Source organism: Hetaerina americana, unplaced genomic scaffold (assembly GCF_022747635.1).
Source record: "Hetaerina americana unplaced genomic scaffold, ioHetAmer1.1.p SCAF_4, whole genome shotgun sequence".
Lineage (NCBI taxonomy): Eukaryota > Metazoa > Arthropoda > Insecta > Odonata > Calopterygidae > Hetaerina > Hetaerina americana.
This window is the reverse complement of record NW_027286985.1, coordinates 56,251,755-56,266,167: the sequence shown is the minus strand read 5'-3', so window position 1 is coordinate 56,266,167 and position 14,413 is coordinate 56,251,755. Positions and strand designations below refer to the sequence as shown.

Below are 14,413 nucleotides of genomic sequence, written 5' to 3'. Positions count from 1 at the left end.
CAACAAGAAGATGTTAACAATTATAGGAACGATATACCATGTCATAGTAATAAGATGGCATAAATCTTAGCCGAATTGAGGTCATATGGGGAGAAGTCATTAATCTTATGCAGGCAACCATCGAGAAAAACATCAATGTTTATACTAATACCGGGTTCAAATAAAGCCTTGTCAGGTCAAATAATTCTAAATTATTTACCACAAAATAAGGAAGTGGCAATGTTAAAAATGCTATTAAGAGGTTCCACGGAAACCTTGGCATCACGACCGAATCGTTTTCGACCCTTGACCTTTCCACAAGCGACGTAGACCAACGATAATTTGCCATTGCAAAGTACAACCACACTGGGTGCCACATCGAGTGAATCGAAATGAAGAAATGGATGTGATTCGGTCCCTAAGTTTCTTAGGGGTTGAGTTGCCGCTTAATGCCCTCTTCTTCCTTCCTCCCTCGAATCCTTCGCGGCAATCGGAAGTGCGCACTGGGAATAAAGAAGTGATAAAGAGGAGAGAACGAGAAGATATATACGCGGGGAGAGAGAGAGAGAGAGATAAAAGGGAAGGCGGAAGAGGTCCCCGAGGGTACCGCTGAAAAGCTTCGAGGAGGGTGGGGGAAAGAGGGGGGGAGTAAGAAACGGGGGTCCATGCGAAGGAAGGAATGCGAGAATGTGAAGCGGGAGAGGACGAGGAAAACGGTCAGGGGAGGAAGGAGCGAGCGGTTTGGAGAGGGCCGAAGAATTTGGTGCGAGTTGTTGAAAAGAACGAGGGAAGCAAAGGAAAGCATCGGGGAGAGAAAGAAGGGAACGACATGAGAGAGACGGAGGAGGGGAGGTGAGTTAAGGAGTTGGAAGTGGAAGGATGAGAACAACGGAAAAATAGAAAGGGCCGAAGGAAAGAGGAAACGGAAGAGCGTGAGGGACAAGGGAGAGGAATGATGGAATGGGCTTTCATCACGGGCAAAGAGGACGTGTGGGATGCCCAGACGGGGTTGGGGCACCTCGAGAGGGTAGAGGTGCGATGCGAGACGCGGGAAAGAAGAAATGTGAAAGGTGAGAGAGGACGGGAACGTGGATTGGCACCAATAGACGACGTTTCACATTTCAAAGCTGCCAATTCCCATAAACCATTAAATTTTCCACTTTCTCATCATTTTCCTACCAACTTCACCTCTTTTATCAATACAGTTCCACGTACTAAATCTACGGATTAAACTGGCGTAGCTATAGCTCGCTCCCTAATGAATAACGAAGTAGAAAGTATATAGAAAAAATAATATCAAAGGTATCATGCAAGAAATCATAGAACTTGAGGATGATGATAACAAGGCATCAAAAGAAACACGGTTTTAATCCATAAAACATGATAGAATACTATAGGTGATGGCGGTTAAATATATCACAACAAAGGAGGTATCAATGGTCTTATTATTTTTACCAGCAACCCACGGACAAGATATCAGTCACCTGGAGGAATCAAAGGGGAAAATGAGCTCCAAATCACGGAATACTTTTGTTTCGAATATCAATGAAAATTATTATTATTTTTGAAACTAATTTTGAATACCTTTTCATCTCGAAAATAAAATTACGTACTCCAGGGTACGTTCCCGTGATTAAATAATTTCAATGAGTTTAAAAGTCTACATGATTTTCAGTTTTAATTGTAGAAAAGAGGTTGGTAAAATTATTTTCTTTCTGATGTAGAAATGTGAAAAATGCTCGTTCTCCAGAGGTTTTCATTGTGTTCACCATATTTTTCTGGAAAAGCAATATGACAAGCGAATGACGAAAATTTATAATGTATCAGTGGTTAAAGTATAACACTACCTGTCAACACTTTGAACTACTAGAGTAATCAGTGATGACACTTAAAACGTATTTTATTATTAGGATCCAACACAGCATATTAATTATGTATTTTTTGTTATTTAAAGTAATTTTCCATCGTTATGAGCTTTTTATTTGTGTATGATAAAATTAAATGCTATCATTATTCATCAGTAAAAGCTCTTTATGTCCCCAATCACGAGTTTTACCTATTGGTAATGCTGATAATTACCTATCATGAGTTACGATTTCCATCACTATTAGTGACATTGATAAATACGATTTATTAATGGTTAAAAGACGTTCATAGGTCAAATGATTTGAAAATGATTTTGAATCCCACGTCCTCACAAAATGATTAAATTTTTAACGTGGATTTTATCAAAGTTTTGTTAATCAATGGAAGCGTTAAACGTTCGTGAAAAAACAACCCACAATTTTGATTGAATGAGCTAATGGTCTAATTTAGAAGAAGATTTAGGGGTGTGATATTTCTATGCAAAGGCGGGCTGAAATAGCAGTTCGTAGGGTTGCAACTGGGCTGAGGGAAAATAACATGGTTTTTCGGATTCTAGACTCAACTCCAGCGACAGAAGGGAAGGGACAAATTGACAAAAACATCTGCGGGGGGGATGAAAGGGAGACAGGATCGGAAGAATGGAGGGACGAGATGAGGCCGGGCTGTTAGGAAGCACACGTGATGCGGACACTCACAACCGCACAAAAGATGAGCACAATGACGGGTGGAGAAAGAGGGAGACACTTGGGGGAGGGAGGGGTGGCCTTGGGAAATGGCAGTACACTTTGACGGGGTAAAAGAGGCCGTTTCATCTTATCTGCTTGTTCAGCACTGAAGAGAACAATATATTTTCTTTAGGTCCTTATCAAAGTGGTGTTTTCTCACATCAAATAAAGGGAAACCATTTAAATACTCAAGTAAATAATAAGCCTATTGGTACGATCATCATTAACGACTAAGCGTTCTATCATGTCTTCGCAGATGCCATATTCATTTCAATGTCATTCGTGTGTATCTTTTTCACTCCAATTCTTCTTACAATTTTCTTGTTACACACGTAATTCGCCCTTTTGGTCTCCACTAATCTTCTGCAGCAGCAAATTTTCTTTTCCTAGTTTCACGTCTCTCACTCTAAGAGAATAGTATTTCATTTTCGTGCATTGATAAAATAATTTCAACGCCTTTCAACGTGCTTTGCGACGTGAGAAGTTGGACCTTTTCATTAAAGTTCATCTTGACTTGTAGCATACGGTCGGTACGTCTTGTTTATTGCAAGATTTATTGTTTTTAAAAAGAAATAAAAATTGTCTTTCGATCCTGCTTTTCAAATAGAAAAAGAAGTCCAATTCTAGCTTTTGGGCGTACTTTTTCATATATTTATTAAATTTTGTTCTTTGAAAACAGGTTATTAACTTTGTTTTTTGTTTTTTTTTATCTTCTGGAAGTAATATTTCATCATCGTCTCAGAAAAAAATTTCAATTCAAATCCCCTTTTCCAATGGCATTAATATCTTGCTCACAGGAAAACTCATTACATTGCACTCATTTTTAACAGTGGATCAAATCAAAGACTAAAGCGGATATAGATATTGCAGTGCTTCGTTTCATTGAATGCACTGAACTTTTAGCCGTTGAATAAAGAGTATGAAAGTTCACATGCCCTATACTTTCTTTCTCCCTTTTTTTAAACCCCTGAGTTTTTGAATTAATTGAAACTACCTAGACTTTAATTCGCCGTTGGGTAATTCGTTGTATTTATAAGGGGTCCATATATTCTTTTAAACAGAGAATTTTCTTAGAAGGAACCAAATATTTTACTTTTCCCCATTAATCCAAAGTTAATTCGGAAAAATAAACATAAACATATGTCTAATTAAGATATGCTATTCATTAATTTTATTCCATACCACGTTATGTAGCTCAGGAGATAAGAAGTTTTATCATGGTTCTCTGAATTTCTTCTCGCCCAATTTTCGGCAGGTTTGAGCATTATTTTGAATTATATGAAAATTGACATATATAATTAACACTGTAAGAAAAAATATTTCCATTTCGATTCGATTATAAATTAAAAAGGATTATTTTCATTCGTGCATTTCTGCAATCGAAATGCATCCAATTATCCATGATTTCATTTTTCACAAACATATTAACACTTTTTTATAAGTGCTGTAAGACATGCAACTATGATATCCTGTTTTCTTTAAATAAGTTATTACTACTATTATTTCATCGCGGAAACTCTCATTTGCACAAATTCCTACATGTAAGATCACACTGCAACAGTTCTGATGTGTTTGTAATCTTTGATCATAAAATAGGCCAGAATTTCTACCTGAATAATATTCATTTAAACAGGATGCTTTTTTCGGGTCCTCTGAATATGATACAAAATGGAGAAAAGGCAATAGAATAAGGATGCATTGAAAGGAATTTTTACCGAAGAATATCTATCGTGAAATATAAAGAGAGTCCCGCGTCTGGCTTCGCCTAGTTGTGTTTTCTCAGAAGTAATACTACGGTAAACAAACAATAATCTATAAGTACGTGCCATTACTAGAGCTATGATGTAGCAACTTCCACGGAACAAGTATATACGTACGTACTTGAAGTAAATACGGCAATGGCAAGGTAACGCCTTGCTCTCAGATTTACAAAACCATTTCGATAAAGTGATAAAGAATAAGACTCATACAATTGGCAGTTATGACAGAATAAGATAGAGCTTACCAGCTACTAAGTTCTATGCCGTGAGTATTTCGCACGTTCTGAGCCTTTTGGATCGCTGTCATTTATCCTTTCACGTACCTCCTCAGAAAGTTTGAGTTTCGTTTTCACTCCCTGAAGTGTGAGCCGGAATCGAACTCGGGTATATACTACCCCAGTACTTCAACCATTGAACTGACTGCTTTTTTATTATAAGGTATAACTTGATGGCTGATTAAAACTTTTAGATAAATTCCAAGAAACTGCGGGAGATGCCACTGCAGTAACTTTTAACGGATTAATCCGCTAATATGCATTCAACGCAACAATGTCAGAGTGTTTAAATCATTCGCCTTGACCGGGATACGAATCTGGATCCCTCGATGTCCGGCCGAGGGCTTGAGCAAGTAAAGCTATCGAGGTGTCCTTCTAAACACTGACATTTTGGGGGTTCTAAAGGAACCAGATGTTAAGACGAAATACCGTACCCATAATGTCATAGGCATTCGTAGGCGTGCGCGACGCGCCGCAGTCCACGAGGTTAAAGCCAACTTTTAAACACTTGACTGTTTTTACCTCTGATCAAATTCCTACAAGATAAAATATTCCCCATTTTCCCGACTTTATCAAAGGCAATATAGCCGCACAAAAAGACAATCCTGCAGTGAGTTACAAATTTAACAATAACATAAATACTTTACAGTTACTTTTCTAATAAAATTAAAATTTTAAAGCATGTTTAACAACGCGTAAAAGTGAGTAAACCAGTATATAAGGTCAAACTATTTTAAAAACAATGATAAGAGGCAAACTACAGTGGTTATTCCCCTTGGCTTTCAATGAGCTATCCAAAGCAATGAGTGACATTATCAACCATAGTATAATGAGAGCTTAGTTAACAGACATAACAAAAAATAAATCATTCCCCTACAATCCACAGTGCAGACAAAATTGGACGTCTCCTCAAGAGCCAATAGTAGACTAAGGGTGAAAATATTGCTCAATCAAGTGTTTAATCCCACAGATTACATTGATTTTACAATAAAATGTGTTGATTACTATTGATGTGATCAGATAGATATCAAAAAATTAATTAACCGGGGATAAGTCTTAAAATATGTGACTGTATTCGGTCATTCGAGGCGGAGCATAACAGAAGTTTCGACGGTAAAGGATAAAGAAGGGACAGGACGGCAGAGGAAACGGCTATCGAAAGTGGAGGAAGTAAAAACTTTTCCCTACATCGAGGCTACAGGCGAGATAGACCCTATCTCTATTTTCCGTGTCGTGATGGATTAAGGAGATAAAAACGTTGATTGGTCAGAAAGGAGGGGATGAGTTCGTCGAGGATAAGGTTCCTTGGGTGTGGGACGGAAGGATGTGTGTGAGCGCGCGCGCGGGTGTGTGTGTGTGGGAGGCAAAAAGAAGAGTGAACAATAGACGAGGGTTAAAGTGTGTGGGGAGGAGAGGGTAAAGAGCGGTGGTGGGGTTGAATAGGAAAGCAATTTGTGGATGGCATCGGAGGAGTAGAGAGGAGGAGAAGAGAGAGGGAAGGAGTAGGGGTGACGGTGGAGTGGGGTGCGGGAGGGGGTACAATGAGCGAGTGGCAGCCGGTGGGCGGGGATTAAGGCGGGAGGCGGAGGGGTGGAACTGGGGGAGAGGAGGGGGGCGGGAGGAGATGAGGGTGGGTGATGAGGCGAACTACCCACCACGCCACCACCCTTCATATAAAGACCCGTATTCTGGAGACAGAACAAGTTGAAGGAGGCGTTCGGGAAAGTTCCAGCTTAACTCCCAAGAAAGAGGGAGGCGTGAGGGGTGGCAGGTGGTAGGGAAGGGGGTGCACGGGGGAAGGAGGGAGAATGAGGGAGCTCGGCGAAGGTCCGGAGAAAGGAGAGAGGGATGATGTGAGGTGAGCTGAAGGTATTCCGAAGGGGGCCGTGTTGGAGGGTGGGTTAACAAAGCATACTTCTCCGTCAAGTAGTAAATGTAATGTGCTGCCTACTATTCTTCAATCACAGGGAAACGTTCCAAAATTAGATTCGGCAAATATGCATTTGTCTCTATCTGAGTTAACACCTGAAATAAACATTAATGCCAATTAATATTCATGGAATATATCTTACATTACAAAGAGAAGAAGAGTCATCGACTGTTGGACCAATGGAAAAAAATCTGAACACAATATATGCGCATAGTTTGCAGCTAAAATTCAAAACATTTAACGATATTGGCAAAGGTCGGGGAGTGCTGGAATTATTTACGAACTTGACTTACAAGTGAGCTCAAAGGAGTAAACCTAATGGAAACGTAATCAATTGTATAATTTTACTTTGGATGTCTTGTACAATAAGGTACGAATAGGGAACCGATTCGATGGAAACTAATGTAGCCTAGATAGTCATACATAAAGAGATTAAAAGGGGAAAGAAGTGCACGAAGAAATTATATTTAAGATATAAAATTACCACAATATTTTTAATAATATAAATTTTATTATACTGTTTACATTAACATTATTATATATGCAGTAGTATCATTAAGCATATTGTTATTAACTTCTTTAATTTTTCTTTGATAATATATTGATGATATATTATTATTATTATTTAGCAAAAAATAACAAAATCAGGTGGATTGGGTGCATGCTGGAAAAATATGGATATGCTTGGAGATTAACGGAGCCCATATGTTAAGGGAATCCCGCAGAAGATTAAGAAGTAAATACATACACCAAATAAGATAGATGTAAGAAAGAAAATCTATCAAAAAGTAAGAAAATACGACATTTAAAGAGTATAATGAATGACTCCATAAATGAAAGCTACCATCAGGAAGACTATCAATAATGAGAGCAACCTGTACACTGAGAAAATCAAGGACACCTTTGTCTGCCACATGCATTTACTTGAATCCCAAAAGCCACCACTGAAAGTATAGATGCCCTTTTATAGCATAGATAAAGGTTAATTACCTAGATGAAGTACAACTCGAACAAAAATAATTTAACGCCCTTGAATGAAAAAAATTCAAGACTCGGCCACTTTCAATTTTTCTTCCGCGAGAAACGGTGATCCGACCACATTTCGACCTAACTTGAATATGCCATCAACTTTGCTAATAGCTAAACCTAATAAAGGTGAACAAAAAGGTGGGGGAGTGGACGGAAAGGGCGACGGGAAAAAAAAACAGCCCTCCGAACATTTATTCATTAAATTGGCCGGGAGGAAGATGCGAGCGGAACGAGAAAAGGGGGAATTAGAGACGGGCCAACAAAAGAGACAAAGTGAGTAGTAGCTCCATCACGTGGGACTCCAGGAAAGGAGAGAGGCCGTTGAGAGAACACGGAAGAAGGGGTATCGGAGCAGGTGACAAAAGGACTTGGCGATTAAAAAGAGTGCGACGGGAGAGTTTTCGTCGGCGGAGGAGGAAAAAGAGTCAGGTGGGGAGGAAGGACGATGGATGGAGGAGATTCGAGAAGAGGAGGAGCGAAGTGAGACTGGAGACGCGGGAGGAACAAGAATTGTTGGCCCAAGGGATGGGGTGCGGGAGGAGATCCTGGAGCGGAGGGTTGAAAGAGAGAGAGACACGGAGGGACCGACCAGGTGAAGGGTTCCCGTAAATGGAAGCGGGGTGTGCGGAGAAAGAAGAAATGGGGCAGTCTAGGAAGCTTGGCGAGAGGCTAGAGATAAGGAGGAAAGGTAAGGGAGAGGGACGGGACGAGGGAGGAGAGGAGGATAATCTAAGGGACCCTGAGTTGTGGAGGGAGGGGAGTCAACGGTAGGGATGGAAGGACTCGCCCGGAGTTTTAGGATCGGAGACTGGAGAGGAGACCTGAGGGATAAGAGTGAGGGTCAACGGAGACGGGAGGGGGAGGGGGGAGGAGTGTGGAGAGAGAGAGGGGAGGGGAGGGAACGCCAATTCTCGCCCCCAGACGTGAAAGCAATGCATGATGCGAGTGAGCGCGGTCCGGAGGGACACGGGGATTGCTGCTGGCTGAGTTGGCGAAGGTATACCTTTCCAGACTGACCCCACGCTCTTCGATCCCCCTGGTCCCCGCTGACCTCCTCCTCCCTAACACACCCGATCCCACCTTCCCACATCATCCTCCTCCTCCTGTCCACCCTGCCAGTCCGCTAAGTCACTTCCACCACGTAGATACCCCCCCGTCTCCTCCTTCTCGCTTCCACTTCGACCCTCCTTCCGTTCCCTTTCACTATCAATTTTGTGCTCCGCCAATTCATTCCTTCCCTCCGTCGCCCACCAAAAAATTTGGCATCACTCGAATTAGCTCCTCTCACGATTACCGCGACAACTCGCCTGAAAACCCAATCAGCGACGGAGATGACGGCGTCGTAGGGAGAGGCGAGAACATGGCATTACGAGAACTCGAAGGTCGTGTTTCGTTCGTTCAAACACGGCCCGACGCTTTTGTGGCCACCACGACCATTGATAGTGCCTTGCTCTAACAAGAGACAAGAGGTCCGGTTGGTCCACTAAACCAAGTATCCGCCAACAATGTTCCCCACCACAGCAAGACTTAAAGATAACGTCAAAGGTAATCAAAGGGGTTCATAAATGTTATGCGAAAGTATAGCATTACGAGGATGAGATGAGAGAAAATTATCGCAAACACTTTTTGAATTTCAGATAACAGCTGAACAACTTAGACCTCCCCGACCTTACAATATTTCCTCTTAGCTTTCTTACGCCGTTCTGTTGCATTCTGGTAATTCTCTTCCGTTTATTTGACATCCTCCTTTTCCCCTCATAAAGACGTTTTTTACAATTGGTCTGTGCATCCAAATTTCCTTTACTATATTAACTTGTGCCAATACACAACCAAATTAGACGAATTACTCAATTTTTTATAAATTTGCTCTTTCTACTTTGAGTTGCCATTAGTTTTGATTAATTCAAAATCTCCAACATAAGAAAACCAACTGCATATGGAAAATGTTGAGCGGAAAATTTTGAGCAAAAACAAATGTCGCGAGGAAGTAAAATTATCAAACAGGTTTTGGCAACTTGATGAATACTTTTTGACATCCATCCATGTTGTATAGATAGAAGAAAGGATTTTACATTAAGAGTGGTACCAATGTTCTAAGTAAGATTTTATTTTTTCGAGCGATTCTGCTCTAAATAGCTAAAAGACTCATGCATTGTTATGTAATTCCAATGGATTATTTCTCGAATTGCAAGTTGAATAAAATATCGTGAATAAAAAATGTCTTGATTTCCTATACCTGAGCGTAATATCAAGAAGTATAGAAATACTGGACCGCTTATGCACTCTAAAATGACTCTGGCTACGGAATATGTCAAATTAGAAAGATGGAAATGGCGTCAACTTTTCATTTGATATAAAATGCTGTTCTACGATGTAAAACCTTAAACCGCAAAGAGACCAATAATTACCCTGGGAGAGCCAACTTGATGACGGAAATTTTGTTAAATCTTGCTTCTAATAAAAAACTAATACTTTAAATAGATCAAATGTTTAAAAAAGATGAATATGATATCCACCTTGATTATTGTTATAAAACATAGACTTTCAAGGAACGGCATTTGGGACGTAAATTTTCTCGTAGATTATCCCCCAATTTTTACTCAATAAGCCTAGTATTCGGGACATTATAGTACGCTTTCTCATTTGATACTTAAACAGCTATCTTATGTCATATGTGTTAACTCATGACTATAAAAATGATATTTCACCGTCTACATTTATACAATGCCCCGCATGCCACCGCAAGTGCGTGCGTTAGCTCACCAACCACGCATGCACAATCACTGCTCCACCATAATATGACATTACGTCACGCAGAAGCATATCGTCACTAAGAAAGCAACAATGAGGCTCGTAGTGTCCAGAAACGCGTAGATGTAGATGAAGGGATCTGTGCAATGTCCAGATAATCACAAACAATTTTTCATCGGAATCCGATACCTTACCTTTAGTTAGTTACAGTGGCAAATGAATACACTATTCACTCGACAATATAGGCTATCTCCCTTTTTTTCGCATTATGTTTAGTTTTCTTAATTATTTTAGTTTTTTAAGTACCCCTCAAGCCAACGTGAGGATGTGAGGCAGGAGTTAACACATCAGACTCACTTTCACCCGTAATATTTCCCCCCCAGCGCGGTCGGACAAAGAAATTTTGATCCCTTATGGTTCGTAGGAAAAATGACCTTAAATCTATCTGTTCTGCACTTAACCTCATTATTAGTATTTTTGTATAATATTGTGTACTGTATTTTTGTACATGCAACAAACTTGCCTTTCTTCAAACCCCTACAGTGCAATATTCATCGATTTAGTGCCGCCTGAAAATGCCTTTTTTCGATTCGCACAAGCAAAAACTTGAACCTTCCCTTTCAAGGTTTCATTTCTGACAAAATCCACGCACCTTCATTTCTTTGTTACCACCTCAAATCCAGTAACCTCTCCATTCCTTTCGATTCTGAGGCGGAGCAACCATTGACCACATGTGGCTCTTCTTTTCACTCGTCCTTTTCAGCCTGTTCTTTGGTTTAGGGTCCCTTTTTCTTTGAAACATCCCATTTCCGATTCCTCAAGTATAACCATTCCTATGACAACTTGGCTATGTTGACACCCCATTTCAATCAGAAAAATAACTTTATTAAAAAAAAGGAAAAGTTACATACGTTCTTGATCAAAATGCATTATCTTCACTGATATCGCTACAAAAAAAATGGAAAGATGAATGCCAGTATTGAAGGTATCGAGTGCCTCCTTACACAGGACTATTTTCTATATTTCATAATAATAATAGCATTGAACCATTTAATTGGGAATTTTTAACGAGCTCGCAGAAGAATTTCTATGATACAAATATTCAATTTATCAATCCATTTGATTTCCGAAGTTGCGAATCCAATTTATTGCAATCCTTTAGCAGACATTTTTTATCTCTCAGAATAATAGATATCATCAATAGTAAATTTAGCTTCACCAGACGTAAAATTGTGGAGGCTTAATATATCCGAAATACATTAACACTAATTAATTTTCCGAGGATTTCGTGAAAAATGTATAGCGTTTATTTATCATCAAGATAATCAAACAGTTAATCCTCTTCAGTATTGGAGAGCCTTCGAACTTCCAATAGTCTGTATTCAGCGAAGATAGGACTATTAATAAATTACGTCACACGAAATTGATTTTAGTAATATTTCACAAGCCGTCGGGCATACAACGATTTCATTTCCACCCTATACTATTGCACTAAACTTTGGGTTGATTACTGAGGTGGAATATTTCAAGACGATAAATCTATCAACATGCCTAAGCAACAATTAATATGTTTATAACTAAAGAGATTCATATTTTAAGCAGGTTTTAAAACAATTACAGGATAAATGCTCACCATCGTTTACTATGGAGAGTAACTGGATGGTTACAAATTCAAAGATCTTCGTACAAAAACGAGTTTGAATTAATAAAAAAGTGCCAACATTACACTCAATGAGAGTGCATATGCATTCAGCGTCATTCTAGCGTCATCATCAGGTACCTTGATATCATGAGGTACCTGATGATGACGCTTGAGCGTTGAAACTGGTTGTACGTGAATAAAAGACAGTGGAGAGATAAATTGTATTCTTCATTTAATTAATCTTTTTGTTATTTGTGAGAACACGAATTTTCTGCTTAATAGAATACTCTGATCAACGGTAAGGAGTATAAAAATGGCTAATGTATTTGAAGATAATTTGAAATGTCTTTTTTATCACCTTATTTCAGCCTAATGTGACGGGCACTGTTATATAAATAAGTCTTTTGAAAATGAATTTCCAAAAAGTTGAGCCGGAAACAATTGAACATATAACAAAAAGATTATTGAAATCTTTGATTAATATTTTTCAAGGTAAATTAACTTCATAATTTCGCATTGAACAAACACCAAAGACATATCAATCCAAAACGTAAATAATAAATATTTTTCCCCAGAATTGTATTGATTTCAGTAGATCATGCCCGGTTCAAATATTTTAAAACCCCTCCCTCCCCCCCCCAAACATTCGAAAGTCTCACTCCTAATTCATTCTCAAATCGTCCCATGTGAGGGTGCGACTTTTTTTTCTCAATTCCCTCCAGAACTCTTGGAATGAGAGATGAGGCAAATCCCTTTCTTTCCCAGATACATCTCAGGCGCCTTCCATGGGAAATACCACCACCGACACCACTCTCCCCCCCATACCCACCTCACACCACTTCCATTCTCTCAAAAAGAAGAAAAATCAAGTTCCACCCCATTCTGGACTCACACTCGCAGCCCCTTCAGCTAACCCTCTCTCCTATCTCTACGCACCATCAATGGGCTTTGGCCCTCCGATCTCTTCCGCTTCCTCTTCGATTCGTGCCCAACCTATCTCTCTCTCCTCCGACTGTCTTCCCTCTAACTCCCCCATTTCTACCACGCATGGACCTCCACCCATTTCAACCCCCCGACTTCCCTTTCGCGAGACCTTTCCCCCTCCCGCCTTCCCTTGCAAGGAGGAAGAAATAAAAAAAGGTCGGGGCAACGAAGGAGAGGAGGATGCAAGAGGAGAGGACGATGAAGTGAGGAGAGTCTGGAGTACGAGGTACGGGGGAGAGAAAGGAGGCCAGAAATCCCTTCTTCCTGATGCCGGCATCGTTCCGACGGCCCTGCCATTGTGTCCCAAGTGTATCTGAGGCGCAATTTGGACCAAAGGTGGAGGGAGAGAGAAAGGAGGAGAAGAGAGGATGATGGGGGTGGTCTGGGAGTTTACGCCAGCCGGGAGGCGCAGGGTATAGCGGGGAGGTCTTAGGGGGAAGGGGTAAGAAAGTGTGGGAGTGGCGAAGGGAGGGTTTTAAGGGTGTGGTGTCAAGTTAAGAAGGCGAAAGAGGGACCCGGGGAGGGAGACTAGGAGGGAGGGAGGAGGAGTCCGGGGAAAAAGGAAAGAGGGTGGGCGGGAGGAGGCTGCTGCTATGGTAAGAAGAAAGAGTTTGGGCAAAATAGCGAGAGATGTAAGGGGGTTGGGAGGCTCGCGAGTGTGTGGGTGTGTATTCTGAGAGGATGTTACGGAGCCTTCGGAGAGCTAGAGCAACTGAGGATAGCCACTTGGAATCTCCTTCTCCTCCTCTCCCTTCCATCTCCCTCCCGCCCCTTGTCCAGTAAGTTACATGGAATGCGAGATGAGCAAATGGGCAACGTTCCACCGCTGACCATTCCCGAATTCTTTCCCTCTATTTCACGCTCTGCGTTTCATTTTACGCCCTTCCCCCTCCATCGTGCCCCGAATTTCCAGCTCATGGAGAAACATCGGAAAAAAATTAGGGTGAAATATTCGACCATTAGCATTCGCTGTCCAAAAACTCGAAGCAAAATTAAAGTCAGCGACGGGCGTCTTCTAATTTTCTGCCTCTGAGATGATTATCTGTTTAAATTAATGAAGAAGTTTCTGTGGACGTCGAAACACGTACAACAGACGTTTAACTCATGACGCCGGCTGATAAATTACCAATACAATCCTCGAGTTTTTCTGATAAAACGGGGTAAGAACTCGTTTTTTCCGCTTCAAAAGAAAAGGAAAGAAGAGTTTAAAAATCGCATCCGGTTGTTGCTTTGTTGAAAAATTCTGCGTTTATTACACGTATTTTAATTCATCCAGGATCTTAATAATAGCCAGACATGGCACAGTCAATTCTGGTAAAATATGTGAAGAGTAGAAATTTACCTATTAATTTTATTTGAGATTTTATTTTATGAAAATGAGCAAAGACTATGTATCACTTATCAATGCAATTCCACAGGAACGTCTGAGCTGCTCAACGAATATTCGAGATTTGATTGCAACTTCTTGATAT

At 40.5% G+C, this 14,413-nt stretch overlaps 1 protein-coding gene across 1 annotated transcript in view; it reads right to left on the bottom strand.

Annotated features, from left to right (window-relative positions):
* The window catches only part of Camta (Calmodulin-binding transcription activator), a 1,815,113-nt gene that overhangs the window by 1,305,327 nt on the left and 495,373 nt on the right, over nucleotides 1-14,413 (bottom strand). The gene's annotated exons all lie outside the window — the stretch shown is intronic.